Source organism: Diabrotica undecimpunctata, chromosome 4, assembly GCF_040954645.1.
Source record: "Diabrotica undecimpunctata isolate CICGRU chromosome 4, icDiaUnde3, whole genome shotgun sequence".
Lineage (NCBI taxonomy): Eukaryota > Metazoa > Arthropoda > Insecta > Coleoptera > Chrysomelidae > Diabrotica > Diabrotica undecimpunctata.
In genome coordinates, this window is record NC_092806.1 from 52,868,069 (window position 1) to 52,890,298 (window position 22,230).

The window sequence follows — 22,230 nt, forward strand, 5'->3', positions numbered from 1 at the left end:
AAGAAGACTTAAAGAGTATAGAAATTAGAAATATAGAAAATTATATATCATCAATTATATATCAATATATTAAGTATTAGAAATAAAATAATATACTCATAGAATAACTATTTTAACTCATGTTTCTACACAACTTAACAAACGATTTTCAGAATACTGTTATGGAATCACATTTTAACATCATCATCTTTTTTAAATTCGTATATAAGTTAGTGGAAGAACTGCGATAATGTCAGAATTGTCAACTGGGAATTGATCGTTTTCCATGACTTATTTCGTGCTGTATTTAGAGATTTCATACCTCTTTCCTTCACTCCCTCATCTGTCATGTCTTGTAGTATAGAAATGTATCTGTATATTGACTTTTTCGACTTCCTCCCATTATCTTAACCAACAAGTAGGATCCCTTGATCAAATTACCTTGATGTTCAGAAAAATATTCCGCTTCATCATCACTTTCCTCACCATATTTGTGATCTATTGCTGGTTTTGATTCCTTATCTGAAATTGCCAACTTATAAAGAGTAGCTGGAGAGGCAGCTACACTAATACCTGGTTTTACTTAAAGTAGTAGTCCACTAAAATATCATGAACAGAGTTTTCCTCGACGTCAGTATTTCTTGGAATTTTTTTTTTCAAACTCGTTCTGAATCTAAAGGAACAATCCCAGTTGTTTTAAAAGAAGAAATTAAATGCTGCATAAGGGCACTGACGTCAACTTTAGATCTTTTATCAATTTCAACTAGACATGTAGCTAATAAATATCCTTTTTATCAATGGATATATCGGGTAAATGCTGAAACAACGAAAAGAGCTCCTGTCACTAAACAAAAGAAATACCACAGAATACAAAGAACTTAATCGAGCCATACGAAAACAGATAAAAGACGATATTAAAAAACATCAACAAGAACATGTAGAAAGAGTGATAGAGAAAAATCGAACTCTGAAATATACCAAACCGAAATTAGGAAAGAAAAATATTATAACTATGAAAAATCAACAAGGCCAACTAGAAACAAGCAAAGCTCAGATATCAAACATAGTTGAAAACTTCTATACTGAGTTATACCGCCCAAGAAACGATCCCCTCGACTCTTCAAAGCAAAATCTGAAAAGACAAATAACAAACGTAAATTCTGAAGTAATGCCCGAAATAAGCGTAGTAGAAATAGAAAGTGCAATTAAAGAATTGAAAAGAAATAAAGCACCGGGTAGTGATGGAATTCTGGCAGAAATGTTGAAAGAAGGCGGAGAAGAAGTCATCAGGTACCTAAAAATACTTTTTAATAAATGCCTATTTGAAGGAAACATACCAAAGGAATGGAATACTGCTAACACAATATTAATACACAAAAAAGGGTACAATACAGATCTGAAAAATTATCGTCCAATATCACTACTATCACAACTTTATAAAACATTCACAAAAATAATTACAAATAGATTGACAACAAAGTTCAATGTATATCAACCAGTAGAGCAAGCCGGATTTAGAAAAGGGTTCAGTACATGTGACCATCTTCACACACTAAAGGTCCTAATAGAAAAAGTTAACGAATACAATTTACCAATCTGTTTAGCATTTATAGACTACGAGAAAGCTTTTGACAGCATAGAATTATGGGCTATTGAGGAAGCACTGGTCAACAGCAGAATAGATTCTAGATATAGGATATTAATACATAATATATATCAACACGCTGAAATGGTAGTCACGATGGATAACGAAATGAAAACGAGGCCAATAAAAATCAACCGAGGAGTAAGACAGGGAGACACCATATCTCCAAAACTATTTACTGCCGCACTTGAAGACATCTTTAAATCACTAAATTGGGAAACGAAGGGACTATCGATAAACGGAAAGTATTTAAACCATCTTAGATATGCAGATGACGTAGTACTAATAGCCGACAGCTGGAAAGAACTGAAGACGATGATTGATGAGCTTCATACGAAATCCATAAAAAAAGGACTGAAAATGAATCTGAAATCAAGGAACAAAAGTGGAACATGTAGAAGAATACATATATCTGGGTCAGAATATCAAGGTAGACAAAGAAAACCAAACTACCGAAATAAGCAGACGAGTAAGAATGGGATGGGCCGCATTTGGAAAACTCTCATACATACTGAAAGACAAAAAGATACCCCAAAACTTTCGAACCAAAGTGTTCGATTCTTGTATTCTTCCCGTTCTCACTTACGGAGCTCAAACCTGGACATTCGCAAAAAAGAACATGGACAAGATTCGAAAAACTCAGCGAGCCATGGAACGACAGATGCTTGGTATCTCACTAATAGATCGGCAAACGAACGAAGCAATCCGGAACAAAACAAAAATAAAGGACGCCGCGAAACAAGCAGCTAAATTAAAATGGAAATGGGCTGGACACAACGAACGTCTCGAAGATGGTAGATGGAACAAAGAAGTCGGAAACTGGCGAGCGTACGATGCGAAGAGACCAAGAGGAAGAACTCAAATGCGCTGGAGCGACGATATCAAAAGAGTCGCAGGACCAATGTGGAAACGCCTAGCACACAACAGGGATGAATGGCGAGAAATGGGAGAGGCCTTTATTCGACAATTCGGATAGAAAAAGGGCTATAAAAAAAATCGGGTAAATGTGACTGTTTCTGGATATTAGGGCTGGATGTGTGTTGGGTTAGTTGTGCTGAATTCTTAGACAGAGAAACAACGATTATGTTTTTTCCTGCAGCACATCGTTGGTGAAACGTAACGACAAATTGTCGCCCAAAGGAACTTTGGCCTTCCTCATGTTTTCTACCTTATGCCAAAGAACCGGCCGGTTCTTTGGCATAAGGTAGAAAACATGACGTGAACCAGTCAGTGAAAGTTTCTGAATCTATCCACCCATGGCAAGTATGATTATATCTTTATTCTGCTAAACAACACCTTTCACTGCAATATAAGTTTCCTTTTGGATTATTTTTGGTCGACTGGACCCATATCTTTTCTAACGAATAATGATGATAAATAATGTGTAATTGTAACTAAACATCTGATACTGTACCACACAATATTATGGATCTGGTAGTTTTTGTAAAGTAACCAATTCTTTAAAGCTTTAAGGGATTTAGTGCCGCGCCTGAATAACATGTTTTATTTTTAGAGTAATCCTGTAAGTTTGTTTCGTCGTAAATAAAAATGTTACTTGCGGGGATATCTTGCAGTGTCTGATGTAAATTGTTAAAATAACTCGGTATTGTCTCTTTCGAAACTGAAGCTCGAGAGCGCTAAACGTTATTAGCCATTTTCTTTACTATACTATTGGTATGGCCCTATTGAAAAATAAACCCAATAATTGCCTGGTAGGTTGTTTCGAAAAGCGGCTACATTGGCACCTTAAAAATCTTAATATTTTTTTGTAAACTGCCTTAAGTTAGTTATTTCTAAAGGGAAGCCCTATTCTTTACAAACACTTGCAGCAAAAGAAAAGGCTTGTTCTTCATTAATTTTGAATACTTTTTGTCAGTCATTTTTTCTAATATCGCGACCATGGTATTTATTATTTAACGTTCTATAACTGACTGCACTCTCCAGCAGTCGTCGTAAGCTCCAGCCCTCTTCAATGATTTTGCTAAATCCTTTTCAACATTTGAAGACCTGCCCGGAAAAACGTTGTAAGCGACAAATTTTGATAAAGTGATTTTTCAGTGGAAAAACGTTCTTTATGCGTTAAGCAAACTAGTGACACCATCTATTAGCAGTAATTTTAATTCAATACCCTCCTTACAGAACTACGAAACACGGCGCGAGAGGAAAAACGTTACTTGTGCATTAAACATGGCGGAGTGTGGAGAGTTATCGTCTACAACACGTGTCTTAAATCATTTAAATAAAGGTAAAAAACGACAGATAAATTTTGAAAATTGGGTGAAAGAAAAGCCTAAGCGTTTAAAAAACAGTGGACAACTTTACAATAATTATAATAATGTTCCTGCTCCAAAAAAATTGCCTCCTAATGTGGTAAGTGGAAAAAAGTTACATGTGTTAAAAATCTGTAAACTCATATTTCCGTTTTTAGGCTAGATCTTGTGCATGTTCCTTCAACGGATGTCAGTTAATTACGCTGGAAATGAGACACAACTTAGTTAATGATTTCTATAAGAAAACATATAATGAACAGTCACAATATTTGGGGTTATGCATGGAAGTAGTGGAGCCAAAGAGAAGGAGGGTAGATGAAGCCACATCAAAACGTCAGTGTACTGTAAAATATTCGTTGTTAATTACTGGAAAAAGACAACAGGTATGCCAAAAAATGTTTTGTTAAACTTTTTCTATAACAAAACGCAGAGTTCAAATTTTATTTGAAAAAATCAAGTCAAATCAAAAGTTGCTTGACTGTCGTGGAAAACATGTAAATCGTCCAACAAAAACCAAAGATTCTGTAAAAGACCTAATCAGACAACATATTTCGACTTTTCCATCTCAAGAAAGCCACTATTCTCGAAACTCCAACAAAAAACAATGCCTCAACCCTGACCTAAACATTAACAAAATGTTTGAGCTCTTTAGAATATTGTATCCAAAAGTTGAAGTAAAATTCCATACTTACAGAGAAATATTCAAAGAAGATTTTAATTTACGTTTTGGAGTTCCTCGCTCCGATACTTGCAAAGTATGTGATAAGAATTTTATTAAACTGAGTGCTGCAGAGAATGAGGAAGAACGGGAGAAGATTCAAACTGAATCCGAGCTACATAACCGAAAAGCAGAAAGTGCATACTCATCTTTGAAAGCTGATGAAGAAGCAGCTAAGTTGAATTCTAATGTCATAGTTTTATGTGTGGATTTGCAACAAGTCATTTTTATACCTAACTTATCACATTCCGATGTTTATTACCAGCGTCAGTACGCAAATTACAATTTTGCTATTCACAATATGGGGACCTCTGAAGCTACTATGTGTTGTTGGCATGAAACTGTAGCCAAGAGGGGCAGTGCTAAAATATCTTCCTGTATTTTAAGGTATGTTCTTGAGAATTTTAGGAGACTAGAGATTGGAGCGGAACGAAAACTAATACTATGGTCTGATCGATGTGTCGGTCAAAACAATACTTGGAAGATGATATCGTTGTGTCACTATCTAATGTCAGCAAACTTTTTTACTGAAGTAAATCAAAAATTTTTAGTATCGGGACATAGCTTTTTACCGTGTGATAGGGATTTTGCCCTCATCCTAAAGATAAAAAAAAAGCAGTCAGCTATATTCCACTCAAGATGTACTTGAGCTAATCAAATCGGCAAGATCAAGAAAACCTTTTCAAGTAGTTGAAATGAAACAGGAAGGTTTTGTTGACTTGACCTCAGTTGAGAGTCAAATTAAGAAAGACAACATTAAAATAACAGAAGCACGTTGGATACAGGTCACAGCAAACGAACCGACTGTTCTGCGGATAAGACAAACTCATAATATCCTGCAGCCATGGCAGACATCACCTTTACTCAAGAGACCAAGAGGACGAGCTGCAGTCCGAAATACAGTTTACAAGCTTGTTGAACCAGAAGCCATGCCTCCACTGTACAGAGAACCTTTAACTATTTCTGATAAGAAAAAAGCAGACTTGCTGAAAATGACTGAATGTTTAGAAGAACAGTATAGATCATTTTATTGTGAACTGCCTGCACATGCAACTTAATCTGATTTTGTTTATCTACTATGTAAGTTTAAATGAGAATAAATTTTTGTTTATTTTTCAGTTTTTGTATTTTTAATTAATTGTAATTTAGGATCCCTTAATAAGGCTCGTATTTTCCTAAGGTAAAAACGTTGCAAGGAATATTGTGTAGAAGTACAATCTATTAGCGGAAAAACGTTGCATGTTCGTTAACACTAGGTACACATGCAACGTTTTTCTTCTGCAAAAAATTACTTTTTGGTTTTCTGCGCTCATTAGTCTTTTGTTTTATGTTATTTGTATTTAACATTTTTACCTTACTAATAATATACACAAGCAACGCTTAAATTCACAAAATTTAGTAAATAATATTGTCAAAATAGTTTTTTACTATTATCTGACAAATTCCGTTTTGTCGGCTTTGTCGGTAAGCCTATTAAAATTTCTTACGTTTCTTTTGCTCGAAGTAGCACTTCAAAAACGTTATAGTTTTTCAAAGAAGTGATCTCTAATTTTATGAAGTACTAAATTTATATTTTCTTTCTAGTATTAAATTTCTTGTCTTTGATTTGTTTTATTCAACGCTGTAATTCATAAGATTGTTATAAAATGGTTAGTAAATACTCGCTAATTGCTAATATATATTACACTCCCTCGTATAAATAGCAAAATAATACGCAAATAAATTCTTTATTCCTTTCGAATTGTAATTTTGTAACTACCAGTCATTTTCTAATCTATTTATTCACTTGGAAATCATGCGTCAGGCGAAGCAAAAACTGTTTCAAAAATAATCGCGTTTTATGCAATTGTGTTATCTGTAGTTGAGGTGAGTTCAAGTTCAATGTCGGCGTTGCACTTGACCTTGGTATCATAATCGTACTGATAAAAAGCAGCGCACACAACAGATACACGCGTAACGCGTAACTCACTCAAATAACATAAGTATCGAAACTGCGTTGCCACATTTCCATTCTATAAATGGTTCTCTGGAGTGACTACTACTCGAACCTGCAATTTGAGTTTAGGCATTGAAATTTTTTTATTGTTGTCTTTACATTTTTTACAATCTTTTTCTTAAGCAATGTGAAATGTAAAGTCGATTTATTTTTAATGTGGATCATCTATTAGTAGTTACTTTTATTGTTACTTCGTTGCTTCTCTATGTGAGTGTATGTAGGCACTGCGTGTGGCTCTATTGTGTATATCAAAGTTTATGTATACATGAATCTTTTTTCTAAGATCTACATTAGTTAACAAGCAATTTCTTGTGACCGGTACATGTTTTTTTTTATTATTTCTATTCTCCAAATATTTTTTTGTTCTCTGTTACTCAAATTTCCAATTTCTGCATCGTTAATTTCCAATTCATTAAATCGTTATTTATATTTTTATTTCTTAATCTTATAAGCAATCTTGCATTCGGTCTTATCCCATTCGTTGTTTATATTTTTTTTCTACTCTTTTTCGTCAGTGGTACACGTAACCTACCAGCTCAGTTCTTTGCTTCGCATTTTCCTTTCTTCGTATATTAACAGTTGGTACATTTAATATATTTTATATGTTGTAGATCATCCTTATTTCTCGTTCATCAATTTTCCATCTTCTTCTTCCTACTTTTAGGGGTTAGTTTTTATTCTCAACCGATATCAGACCACCTTTTCCTCGGACATCCTAGTGCACTTCTTCCGGTTGGCGATATGTCTCTTTTTACGTACTGTTCTGTTTTCTGTCATTCTTTCAATATGTTGATTCCATTCTATTTTTCTTCTTTTTGTCCACAGGTTTATTTCTTCTATTTCACATTTCGCTCTTAATCCTCACTTTTGACGCTATCTTTTAGCGTTTGATTTCTTGTTTTTCATAAGACTTTCATTTCTGCTGTCTCATAAACTCTATGTTTTAGAAGTATCCATTTCCCTTATCTGCCCTATCTATTTTCCTGTATGTATCCATACATCTTTCTGAGTATTATTATTTATTTTTTATTGCATTCAATTGTTTTTGCATCTATTTCAATTGTATTTATTCAGTGTTGTTATAATTCTTTGAATTTCCACTCACTATTTTTGATATTACGCTGTTTTGATGAATAGAACTGTCGACTTTTGTTCTTTTCCTTCTTCTGCTTTTTGTGCCTATCAATTTCGGATGTTAACGATCATCATGGCAATTTCGATGCTCTGAAAAATATTGGGGTGAATATTTTTCAGAGTAGTTTTTGTGTTAAACCACGTATGTAGTTTTTTCAAGCAGAATATCCTTAGCCTTTCTGGTCTGCGTTTTCCTTTTACTTTTCCCTGTAAAATTAGTTGGAACAATCCATATATTTCGCTGTTCTTCATGACGTGACCGAGGTATTCGATCTTGGGTATTTTTATTGTAGTTAACAGCTCTTTCTCTTTCCGTATTCTTAATAAAATATCCTGACTGAATATGTGGCTAACATTTGTTTGAGCTTTTCATATGCTTCAAATTCAGACTATTTAAATTTAAATGGAACATTCCTTTTAACTAGGTCATACAATGGTTTAGCTATTTGAGCAAAAGAAGTAATAAATCTGCGAAAATAACTAGCTAGACTAACAAAGCGGTGAACTTTCTTGGTATTAAGAGTAACTGAATATACTAAGACTAATGTTAACTTAGAGATACTGGGCCTTAAACCATTTTTATTAGTATGATACCTCAAATAAGTTATATATATCTCGATATAGAAAAAGCTGCATTTATCCAACCGAAATTGTAATCTAAATTTTTGAGCTAATTCTAGCACTTCATTGAATGTACTAAAATGTTCCCTCAGATCTTCAGTCGCTATGAGTACATCGTCTTGATATATAAAAAGTTTATTTTCCATAATCAAATCAGAAAAGATACTATGAACAAATTTACTAAAACTCTGGGTTAATCACTCAAACCAAATGTCATTCCCAGAAATTAATACTGACCTAACGGGGTCGAAAAAGAAGCACATTTGACACTGGAATATGCCATTTTTACATGGAAGAATCCATTTTTTAAACCTAAAGTGATGTACAATTTTTTTTGTTAATCTATCTAACTGTTCATCTATCAATGGTGTAGAATAGTTACATTAGTTACATTTGTTTGTAATTTTATTCAGCTCTTGATAATCTACACATAACCGTAAATCTCCACTTTCTAACCAATTTAATTGGACTTGCATATGGAGTATCTCAGTAAAAACTATTTGTATACTTGGTTGTGCAATAAAATCCCTACCTACTATAGCAGCATATGACATACTATTGTTTGGTACAACATAAAACTTAAAATTTACCCTAGTATTATTAATACACATATCTTTTAAAATGTACTTATTATCACTAAAGGGGTCCCATTAATACATATGAACTTATTATTTTTCACTGTGGATATAATTAAATTGTGTGGAACATATTTAGGTTTAATAATGCTAATAGGTGGCCCACTATCTATTAAAGCAGTAATATTAAAACTGGATACATCATTTCCTACCTTCACTTAGAATATGTTTACCATATAGGGTTGTACTCCTACTTCTTGGATAATATTGGTTGTATTATCTGGTTGAGCTAGGTGGTCGCTCTGGGCAGTCTCTAGCTTTACGATCCATCTTTCCACATTTAAAGCATGACCCCGCTCTCTGCGTGGCCTGGTACACTCACTTAACTTGTACCAATCCTAATTACAATTAAACAGCGGATTCCAGGAGGTTGTACTGCTGGTGTGAAACCTCTTTGACGAGAAATACTAGCTGTATTCTTTAGAAGTCGATTATGATTAATTTTTGGGGCAGTGTCCTTGACCACATTGGACATTCTGTTAAATAAGCCTGTAACCGTTTCAAAAGATTTAAAAGAAACTCATTATATATTTCGATTATATTTTTTTTTTTAATAAAACTAATAGCCCCATCTATCTGTCAAGTACCTACCTGTAGCCGACTCAAGGGTTCTTCTGTAATTCCCAAATATATCCGGTAGATGAGCATATTTTTCAACTTGTCACTCACGCCCAATTTCCAGATTCAGGCGCCATGACAGCGCTTCGCTCTTTTCTGTTAAGACCGTCCAACCGTTAAGACGTGTTTCCAAAGTGGGTCTCAATTCAGAGGTAAGCTAATAAATCCTTATCTTGTCCATATTTCAGATAGATATTTATTTTTTTAGACCCTTATTGGAGAGGCTATAATGCTGATATTATATTTCTAATACTCGTCGCAAGATAGTATTGCTATGGAGTTATTCCAGATCATGGCCCAGTAGCAGTATCTTTTTTTGGAATCCCTAACCCCTCTTATCTAGGATGGTGGTGATTTGATATAGTACGTAGCTGAATCAATGGTTTATTTGGTGACATTAAATAAGAAAAGAAACAGAGCAGATTAAGGTTGTACCAATTTTTATTATACCTACTTTCAAGACAACAGAAATGATTATGAACTCAAAAAAAAAAATGAAAATATAGTGAAGTGTTCTAATTTAATTTAAAGGTTTATTTTCTTCATTGTTCCTAGTTGATAAATAACTATATTATTTTCAATGTAAACAAATTTCGAAATTTGGGGTTAATATATATATATATACATTCATTTTCTTTATAACCAATTCTTAATTTAATACGATACAAAGATTTTTTGTTTATGATAATGTTAACATAAAATAATATTTTGGAATCCCTTTGGGATGACGTAACTTTTAATGTTTTCTTTTTGTTCATTACTAAGAAATAATAAAGAATAGTTTTCTTGTAAACTTTCAATAAATCTTAATTTTTTTTTGCTCTTCCCCTTCGAGGATAAACCAGGGGTGGCGTCCAATAATAAATAATAATTTCATATTATCTAATTGTGCTTGAATTTAAAATACGATATAGTTTCTATAACCCCGCCCTATTCTCTTCGACAACGAGCGATTCTGGCCTTGTAATATTATTGTAATACGGCAGTGTTACATAAATGGCGCCCAACGTGGGGCGTGTATCTTCATTATAAAAACAACGTAATATGTTTATGATTTCTGTTTACATTTCGTATTTTAGACTCAAGTTGTTTGTGTATTTGCTTTTACCCAATTTTTGTTTAATCAGTTTAACTGGTACGATTTTCGTTTTCCTTTAATTTAATCTTCGTAAAATTGCGTAGAAATATTCTCGTCGTATTTTTTATTTTGTGAAATACATAATACGTATTTGGAATGATGTGATGTAAACATTCACTGCTTAATTTCTTTTTGTCGGTATTTACAGACTCGTCGAAAATAAACATTCCATGTTAGAGAAATTTTGTTTATGTCCATAAATTAATTCGTATCTAAACGATGGCTTTCTTTGCAGTTCAGTCTTATTTGTTGATAGAACCATAATAATTATATTCCTCAATGTGTTTATTTTAAATAAACGAAATGGCGTTTGTTACTTGAAAAATCAATTAAGTGAATTTTATTTCTTGACCTTGATTCATGGTTTTTATTCACAGCCGGGAACTATATCTATATACAGGCTGTCCCGACCTACCTAATTCTAAAATATGTTATCTGGTTTTGTGTAGAATACTTACGCGAAATATTCTTTTTTTGCGAGGATTTGAAGTTGAGTTCTTTGATCTTGGATGTTTTTAATATGTTTAGTCTGTTACCTGATAAATTTTCTTTTTAATTTGTTTTTCGTTTATTTTAAAAATTTATTTTTTCATAGTTTAACTTTTTCGTACTTTGAAAAGAAAATTTTATTTCCTGAAAAGGAAAATGCTTTCTATATTTTACAGTCCATGGTTCTTTTGTTTTGAATATATAAGGAAGTAATGATATGACTTCGTTTCTCTCTGCCTAAGGCGTCTTTGTTGAGAATATAGAGCGGAAATATTGTTATTCTCCTTCTGTTATGTTAATTTTATGTCTTTGTGTGGTCAGATGTAGTAGAAGTATGTTTTTGGTACTGGAACTTATTGTTATTTGTGGTTTTACCTTTTTTTCTCGAGATGTCCTGTAGGACGTACAGGCACGTGACCTGTATTATTGTGTCTTGAGTTATTTGTGTGATGTCAGACTACTGGTATATCCAGCAGCTTTCTTTTTTTGTCGTTGACATTTTTGCGGTCTTCTAATAGTTTATTAGACCACATATATCTTTTTGCTTTGAGACTTTTGGTTAAGGCTCAAAAGCTTTCATTTATTATCTTGTGTTCACGATATGGTACAAGTGAGGTTGAAGTAGTTTGCTGTTGTCTATTGTGACTCTTTGTATAAACAGAGGTGAAACAACCCGCTGCCGCCTATTGTGAATTTATCTTTTATCTTTATGTCGACGTTAAGACCACGTTTGTTTAACAATTGAAATAGTTCTGGTGCTACCGTAAATGACCCACTGAGAATTAAAAGTTTATATTATTTTGACTCTGTTGGAGTTCTGCTAAAGAATGGTAAACATTTTTTTGTGATTTGTATGACGACCATATTGGATTCAATTAGGTGTCAAAAATGTTTTACTGTTCAACTTTTTTATTGTTGTGGTGTGTTACATCCAACATCACGATTTTTTATTATTGACGATGAACTGTAATATTTTTCTATTTCTTTGGAAGATTGTAATGATTCTTCCGTTCCTTTTAAGTCTTATCGTAAGTTTTTGTTTCGTGGAAGACTCTTACGATTCTTTTTTTGTTTCTTTTGGAAACAACAGTTTTAAACTGAACTGTTTGTGTAGCGATTGTGGCTTGTATGCCATATACCCCCTTTTCTTTCTTCTTCTCCAAGATTGTGTATTAACGGTTTGGATTTATTTTCTTCTTTTGTCCTTTTGCCAGTCTTCTTGCTTGGAAATTTTCCACTGTGATCAATCCCAGAGGATATTCTTATGGAACTATTGGCCATCCTACCTTTCTTCTAAAATGTTCAGTCCATTCTTAATTTTTAATTTTTTAGTTGATTCCCTTTACGCCTTTGCGTACTTAATCTTTGCTACCTTCTCCAGCGACTATTCAACCCCTCCGTGGCCCGTGTACAGGAAGAGTTGCGCTAACGCGAACTTTATCCTGGAGAGGATTCGTTTCCTTTCCAAATTTTTTTGGCGTGGGGTCAGTACAGCACTGATACCCTAGTACTTAGTACATTGAATACCACTTTGCTTCGGCAAATCTGTCCCTTAGTGCTTCTTTCCCTTCAGGAAGTTGACACGTTTCAATTTTTTTTGAGCTGTCTCGACAACCCTTGTTTTATGTCGGTGGTGTTGACTATTAGTCAGGGAGCATCCTGCTATAGTCAAGTGGATTAGTGGACCTATCCCTATTCCAATTAATAATTTTGTGTATCTCAGATGTTGTCGCAAAGAGACGAGCCTCTGGAAGTAGTGTAGGAGACTCCGCACGTCGATCTCCAGAGCAACTCAGTTTGGCTCGCACCCCAGTTCGTTGAACTGTTTTACTTTTTATTATTATAATATTGATCATTTATTGTGTTCAATATGTCTATATATATATATATATGTATATATGTCGTATTTCTTTTCGACATAAATTTTATTTTTATCTTATCTTATTCTACTTCGGTATTATTCTCTCTCTAGTTTGTATTGATCGAGATCTTGAGTTTGTGCTACCCTGACCAAGAACCTATATTGATTTTAAGGGTGTTTGCAAAATTTAATCTCATTTTATTTTTAGAATGCCTTGGTAGAATGTGATATTTTTATGCTTATGTTAGTTTATATTACAATAAATTGTACATACCTTTAGTTGTCTTCAAGTGGATACAAAATTCAATTTATCTTATTTTACGGATTTATAAATCCAAGTAATTTTTTTGGTATCTATACCAAAGATATCAAGATTCCTCTGTCTAGTTACCAATGATAGTTCATTATAGTATCTGTTCATTTTGCCTAAGTTTTACTCTTAGTGTGGAGATCTTCGAATTTCGACTCTCTATTCGAAACCCCCCAAAATAATGTTTGAAAAGATTATTGCTGTCTAACATCCTATATTCTGAATGACCAGACACTGAGGAAGGCTAGGGATGAAGTAAGCGGATTCCCGCTAGTTGACTCGTCGGAATGATAAGCCATTCATAATTGTATTTCAGTAATAAATCTAGAATAACAGCCTCCCGCGTCAGGAAACTTTTTTAGTTCTCCAATACTTGTTTAGTTATGTAATCTAGAATTATTTAGACCCTACCCGAAGTTAACCCTACCCGAAGTTGACCTACCGATGTTGTCCCTATTATAGGCGGATGATACACGTTAGTTATCACAAATTCTAGTTGTCATACTAATAACTAAACATCAGCCTTTTTTTTGTTTCTAAATATAGATGTGTCTTACAGAAATTCTGATGTCTACCTCTCCCAGTAAACTTATTAAGGCTTGTCTTTGTAGAACTTTAATGTACCCAATTTTGAACTATTAGTAACTCTTTCCTTTTATTTGTGTATTTCTAAATGTGTCTATAATGACGCGCTGCGTTATTACCTTATGTTATTCGTGGATTAAGTCATAGATGAAAGACTCTATGCTTCCGAACAAACGATGACACATTTGTATTTTGTATCTTATGGCGTTAATGATACGATTGTATTATTATTCTTATGTTATTCGTGGATTAAGTCATAGATGAAAGACTCTACGCTTCCGAACAAACGATAACATTATTTTTTTTTGTGTTTTATTGTGTTAGGTCTCATAACGACTACGCAGTAAATTATCTGTTTTGTATCTTGGTGACAACACTAGTATGTTTTGCTTTATATTACTTATGAAATTTCAAATAATAATATCTTAATTATATTGTTTCGATTGAATGCGAGCATTTGGTCTCAAATAATGATTTGTAGATATGTTTTGTTTTATTCCGCTTTGTTCATGATATTGGTTATAGGTGAAATACCCTATGCATTTTGAGAGTGAGAATGCAATTTTTTTTTGTTTACATTTTTATAGTTGAGTCATAAATATTCTATGCGTTCTGTTTCGCTTTGTTCTGAAATCTTTGAGTTGTTCCCACGTGAGTTGTGAAAGAAGGATTCTGTGAGTCCAGATTGTAGCTACATTTGTCCATTCTGTTTGTCTTACCTCTCCGTATATCTATTCCCACTTTTGAAAAGGTTAGTATGGTGTGCCACCATGCCTAGTCCGATTCCACGCTGGTACCCAGTTGAAATCGTGGGGAGGGCTGTGTAACCGTTTCAAAAGATTTAAAAGAAACTCATTATATATTTCGATTATATTTTTTTTTTTAATAAAACTAATAGCCCCATCTATCTGTCAAGTACCTACCTGTAGCCGACTCAAGGGTTCTTCTGTAATTCCCAAATATATCCGGTAGATGAGCATATTTTTCAACTTGTCACTCACGCCCAATTTCCAGATTCAGGCGCCATGACAGCGCTTCGCTCTTTTCTGTTAAGACCGTCCAACCGTTAAGACGTGTTTCCAAAGTGGGTCTCAATTCAGAGGTAAGCTAATAAATCCTTATCTTGTCCATATTTCAGATAGATATTTATTTTTTTAGACCCTTATTGGAGAGGCTATAATGCTGATATTATATTTCTAATACTCGTCGCAAGATAGTATTGCTATGGAGTTATTCCAGATCATGGCCCAGTAGCAGTATCTTTTTTTGGAATCCCTAACCCCTCTTATCTAGGATGGTGGTGATTTGATATAGTACGTAGCTGAATCAATGGTTTATTTGGTGACATTAAATAAGAAGAGAAACAGAGCAGATTAAGGTTGTACCAATTTTTATTATACCTACTTTCAAGACAACAGAAATGATTATGAACTCAAAAAAAAAATGAAAATATAGTGAAGTGTTCTAATTTAATTTAAAGGTTTATTTTCTTCATTGTTCCTAGTTGATAAATAACTATATTATTTTCAATGTAAACAAATTTCGAAATTTGGGGTTAATATATATATATATACATTCATTTTCTTTATAACCAATTCTTAATTTAATACGATACAAAGATTTTTTGTTTATGATAATGTTAACATAAAATAATATTTTGGAATCCCTTTGGGATGACGTAACTTTTAATGTTTTCTTTTTGTTCATTACTAAGAAATAATAAAGAATAGTTTTCTTGTAAACTTTCAATAAATCTTAATTTTTTTTTGCTCTTCCCCTTCGAGGATAAACCAGGGGTGGCGTCCAATAATAAATAATAATTTCATATTATCTAATTGTGCTTGAATTTAAAATACGATATAGTTTCTATAACCCCGCCCTATTCTCTTCGACAACGAGCGATTCTGGCCTTGTAATATTATTGTAATACGGCAGTGTTACAAGCCCTCAATGGTTCTAATTTTATGCAATATTATCCTAGCCGACACTCTGAAGTGTCGGATTGTCAAAACCAACAATAATATATTGGATTAATTCACCTTCAGTTACTCCTGCACTATTTCCTAAGGTAACTTTCTCTTGGTAGTAGTAAGTGAACTTCTCGCCTGCTTTCCACCTTCTCCTTTCAAAGTTTAAGTCAAGTCACAATGTCTGCCTGGGTAGAAAATATCTTTCTTATTTCAACTTTGAGCGTTTCCCAATCTATTATAATGTAGTCAACTTTAGAATTAAACCAGCTTTTTGCATAACCAGTTAGTTTTCCCATTTCTATAATTTGGATAATATTCTCAGGTATTTTATATACTCTTTGTATGGAATTCAGTCTTTACAGCTATAGAGTAATATCTGTGTTCTGATCAAAAACTCAGGTAACAGGTTAGCTATTTCCTTGTTGCCAAATGACTGCTCTTTTCCTCGTGGAATTGTAGTCCGTGTTGTCTTCGACTTCTCTTGATATATTAATAGGTCCCTAACTGTAGATTGAATAATATCTGTCACGGTAATTTGTTTCTGTAACGGTACTGTAGCGGCGGCTTCGCCAGACGGTATATTAGCATTGTCCTCTGCTTGCATATCGTTTCTTTCCGTATCCCACTTCTGATCTGTATGGGATTTCTTAAAATGAAATAATATGATGCCCTAACTACTATATTTATTCTTTACATAAAACTACATAAAAGGTTTATCATAAAACGTAACTTAACCATAAAAACTCTCTAAAACCGGAAGTCCCTCATTCACGTCACCATCAGTGGCAGCTGACAATTCTTCTTTTCTAAAGTGATCTTGTATTAATAATGCCACAGAATACATCTGACTCCTACACCCTATAGTTTTTTAATTTTAGGAAAACCTACGAAACATTTTTATTATAGAAAAAAACAAATTTTATGCTTGCTATTTAAAAAATGACATTCTTCTATTGGTGAAACCAATACAATGATTTGTCCTATAATTCTTTTATCGAAAAGAATAAAAAAAACCCTTTAATAAAAAGATTAATACAGAGAGATATTTAAAATAATTATAGTTTTTAGTTAAACATAGTTAAATATTTATATTGCAATGTACTTTGGAACTCACAGCTTACGTAGTCTAGGACGCGTAGCCATTTTCATGTGTGTACATGTATGCGGTTACTCGTTGCTAGTTGGAATAGATAAATAATGAATGCCAATGAAAAAACAAGGTCATAAATGTGAGTGTAGTAGTTAAAAACAATATTGATAATGGTGAATGTCGTGGCCACAGCCGTTTTCAAAAAAATATCTCGTACCAATATTACCAGTTAATTATTTCTAAAAATAGTAACAGTCTCTTACATTTTTGCTTAAATTGAACCCGAAGTTCTTAGATGGCTTTCTTTATAGACGACGCTATTTTGTGGAAAATGATTCAATGTTTTTCCTTCGTTTTACTTTCTTTCAATCTTATTTGTTTTAACATCCTTTCATTGTTTACTTCCAACCACATATCTCTTTTTCTATAATATTTTTTAAAATTTTGTTTATTTCTTGTTTACATTAACATGGTCTGTCGCAGACTGTTTTTCACTGCATTATTTTGTTTACTTAATTTTTATTTCCTAATCTATTAATATAATATAATTTCTCATCTTACACTTGAGGCTTTAATATGATAACCCTTATAATATTTTATATTAATAATTATAATTTAATAATTATTTAATAGGCTATTATAGGTATAAGCACTAAAAATCTTCAAGAGAGGTCGTATCTCTCGATCTCTCCAGACCTGCTACAAATACAAAAGCGTTGATATTCTACTATTTCGCCCAGAAAAATATTCAAGATGAGTTTTATCTTAGGCTAACACTATAAAAGAATGGAGACATGTTAAGCTCTACTTTATTCTAAAGAGAGACAAATATCATCCAAAGTCTTATAACCTCCTTTCCCTAAAATTAAACATGAAAAAACTACTAAACATGTGCATAAGAAGTAAATTTTTTTTTAATCTAACGCTTCACGAATAACTTTAGCCTATTAATCAGGAAAATTCACCATACATGATTTGAATTTGAACTAATAGAACCAAAAAACATAGAAAAGAATACGTGGATTAACTACCTAAAAAAACTCTATGCAGAGGAAGAACAAACGACGCTAGAACCGGAATCACCAGAAATTACCACAAATGAAGAACTTAATAATATAAATGTACACGAAGTTCGTAAAATACTTGAAAAGCTGAAGAACAGAAACGCAGCAGGTAAAGACAGGATACCAAACGAATTACTGAAATATTGTCGAGCAGCAATGAGAGAACAACTAACAACAATAATTAATAAAATTATTGATCCAAGGTGGGATATCCATTAGAAATATAAATAGCACCTACTCGCAAATCAGTTAACCACTATAAAAAAAGCAAACGATGGTTGTTAAGGTGAAGTTGTATCACCTCCAACGTGGTCGCTAGTGGTTGTCGGCGATCTCTTAGTAAAATTCAGATGAGAAGGATTTCGTGCTTTGTACTATACCGGTGATCCTGGTGTTACATAGTGTTAGAAAAAAGAGTGTCGCTAAATCTTAATAAGTAAGTTCTGAGATGGGGTAAGGATCTCATAGTTATCCTTAATATAAAACTTGGTAAAATTTGCATCGGACAAATATCATCCTCAAAGCAACAAATGCTTTGTGGTAAAACATGCCCAACTAAAGGCTTAGAGGTTATGTTAGACTAATCCCCACTACATACACTTATCTTATTTATATTGTCATTCTTAAGGATCCGTTATGGCATTGAAACCGTTGCGAGAGAGTATAGGAGACAAATGGACGAGGAAATGGAGAGCCTGGAGGTGGGGGAAAATGTAGAGGAACTGTGGACAAAATGTAAAAACATAATAACTGAGAAAGCAACAAAAATATTGGGGAAAACCAAACCAGTTAAAGAAAACGAATGGTTTGACAAGGAGTGCCAAGAAGCAACAGATAACAAAAATAGGGCATACCTAAAGACAAATCAAGCTGGATGCACAAGAAGAGCAAAGGAAGAATACCGGACCCTAAGAAGAGAAGAAAAACGATTACATAGAAGAAAAAAAAAAAGACAATTTGAGCAAAAGCAGTTGGAAAGCACAGAATGGCTAAGAAATCAAAATTAAACTCGAAAGTTCTACAGAAATCTAAACAAAATGCGCAAAGAGTTTAAGCCAAGAATAAGGAGCTGTAAGGATGTAGAAGGAAACATCCTAAATGATACGGCCTCAATCCTAAACAGATGGGTTGAATTTTTCGATGCAAAATTTAATGGCCATCATATCGAAGAAGCAGATAACACCCTAGCAAATCGAAATGATTGGAATCCTTTCAACCCAAACGAAAGACCACCTACCATCGAAAACGTTGCCCAAGCCATTAAAAAGCTTAAAAATAATAAATCACCAGGAATTGATCAAATTTGCAGTGAGCTCTACAAGAATGGTGGCGATGCCCTACTACAGACACTGCATAAGCTTTTACTTCTTGTTTGGCGTAATGAGACCATGCCTTGTGAATGGTCTCAAGGCGTGATATGCCCGTTACATAAAAAAGGTGACCAGCTCCAGTGTGACAACTATAGAGGTATAACCCTGTTAACAACTGCTTACAAAATACTAGCAAATATTCTCTACGAAAGGCTGCAAGTTTACACAGTGGGCATAGTTGGTAAATATCAAGCTGGATTCACTCCAGAAAAATCACCAATTGTTCAGATTCATTCAATAAGGCAGATTCTCGAGAAAACATTAGAATTCAATATTGAAACCCATCACCTATTCGTCGACTTCAAGGCCGCATACGACAGTGTCAAGAGAACAGTGCTATACCAATCAATGCATGAGTTTGGTATACCAGAGAAACTTATCCAAATAACGAGAATGACAATGTCTAACTTAGAAGCCACTGTTAGAATACAGGGAGAGAATTCTAGATCCTTTGAGATAAAGGATGGAGTCAGACAAAGGGATGCTCTGGCTTGCCTCCTATTTAATATTGCCTTAAAAAAGGCAGTCCGAGATACACGAATTAGGGACGGCGGTACTATTTACAATAGATCGATACAAGTCTTAGCATATGCTGATGACATTGACATAATAAGGCGTAGCAAGCGAGATGTTGAGCAATATCTCCTAGAATTGGAAACAGCGGCGAAACAGGTCGGTCTAGTCATCAACGAAGACAAAACCAAGTACATGTTGGTTACAAAGGATCCGATAGCAAATGAGGAACGAGAAACAGTCTTAGGAAGTTATACCTTTTGACGTGTTGACAACTTCACATACCTTGGGTCGCTATTGACTGCTACCAATAAAACAAGCGAAGAAATCAAAAGACGAATAAATCTTACAAATAGGGCATACTATGGATTCCAAAAGCATTTCCACTCAAGAAACATTCAAAGAAGAACTAAAATTATTATATACAAAACATTGCTGAGGCCGGTCCTCACATATGGAGCAGAAACATGGACTCTAACGCAGAAAGATGAAAGACTTTTGGGAATATTTGAGCGTAAAATACTCCGCAAAATATTTGGAGCTATAAACGACCAAGGGCAGTGGCGCAGAAGATATAATTTTGAATTGTATCAGCTCTTTGATGAGCCAGATGTCATAACGTTCATTAAAACACAGCGACTTAGATAAGTTGGACACATAATACGAATGCCAGAAAATACGATTGCTAAAAAGCTAACCACAGGAACACCTGTGGGAAGAAGAAGTAAAGGCCGACCGCGAATTAGGTGGTTAGATGGAGTTGAAACCGACTTACGGATATTAAAAATCAGAAGATGGCAAGAAACCGAACAGAATGGCGACGAATCTTAGAGCAGGCCAAGATCCACAGAGGATTGTCGAGCCAAAGATGATGATGATTCTTAAGGATCACTTGTATGATCTTTTGTAATATTTTTTTAATGCTTCTATTAAAGGAGCATCACTTTGAGGTCCACATACTATACTGTTAACGGTTCACAAGAATCTGTGCTTACAGTTCACTCATAATACATATTTCCAACTGTAAACAACTTTACGTGAATGCCAAGCAAGGTCGTACTGAGGTGTATCATATGATTTTTAAAAATATTTACTTCTAGAAACTAAGAATGTAAGAATTTCTTTAAAGTTTAACTGGGAGTAAAATTTAATGTTTCATTGAAGAAAAATGTGCTAAAATAAAATATTCATTAAATAAGATATACATAACTAAGTATTTTGGATAAAGTAGCATCATCATAAGTTTTTTAAAACATAAAAACATACCATTTAAATTATTCAGAGTCTGAGATTTATTATTGCTTAATATAACTGACTTACTGACTAACTGACCTAACTTAACTGTATAGATTACTTGAAGAACTAGAAATAAACAGACAAATGATTAGCATGATACAACTGATACTACGAAGAACAGAAAACCAAGTAAAAGTAAATAATGATATATCAGACACACTTTCGTCTATTCTCTTTAGTCATGGAAAACGTATTTTATGTATAAGCTAGATACTTAAATATCTAGATTATATTTTGTATAAAGTATTTTTGCAGTGTAAAACTTTGATTTTATTATACAGGTTTTACATCATTATTAAGACAACAGCAAAACTTTTTATATGGGCTGTTGAGTAACTTATTTTCTTGAATAATTTACACGTATGTATCTATTTTATTGCCCAGGAAATTTCACCTCCAATTCGGAATAGTTATGCATTATAAACATAATTCAAGTTTGATATAAAAAGCAATAAAAAAATTCATTTGGATATAAAAAAAATTATTTTGGTGTTCACAACTTTTTTGTTAAATTATGGAAAGCAATTTGTATAGTAATTTTTATTCTTTTACACTAGCGCTAAAAGAAATATGAAATATAGTTTACTCATATATCATACGTCACACATAAATCTTCCAACTTTTTGATCTATCCTCCAAGGTTTTGCTATTTTTATAAACATCAATAATTTATAACGAATTGACAAAATCCTGTGCTTATGTGACCTATATACGATATTTATTCATGGAATAACCTTGTAACTCACCGAAGACTTATATCTTCCCACTACTAAAACAGGGCAACATTATTATGTAACAAAAGTAAATAAAAAACGAATTTGCAGATCCTGTCCTGGCAACCGGAACCGGTCTACGACTACATTATGTAAGACGAAAAATGTTAAATTATGCAGAATTCACTGGCCATCATTTACGTATGAGACGGTGG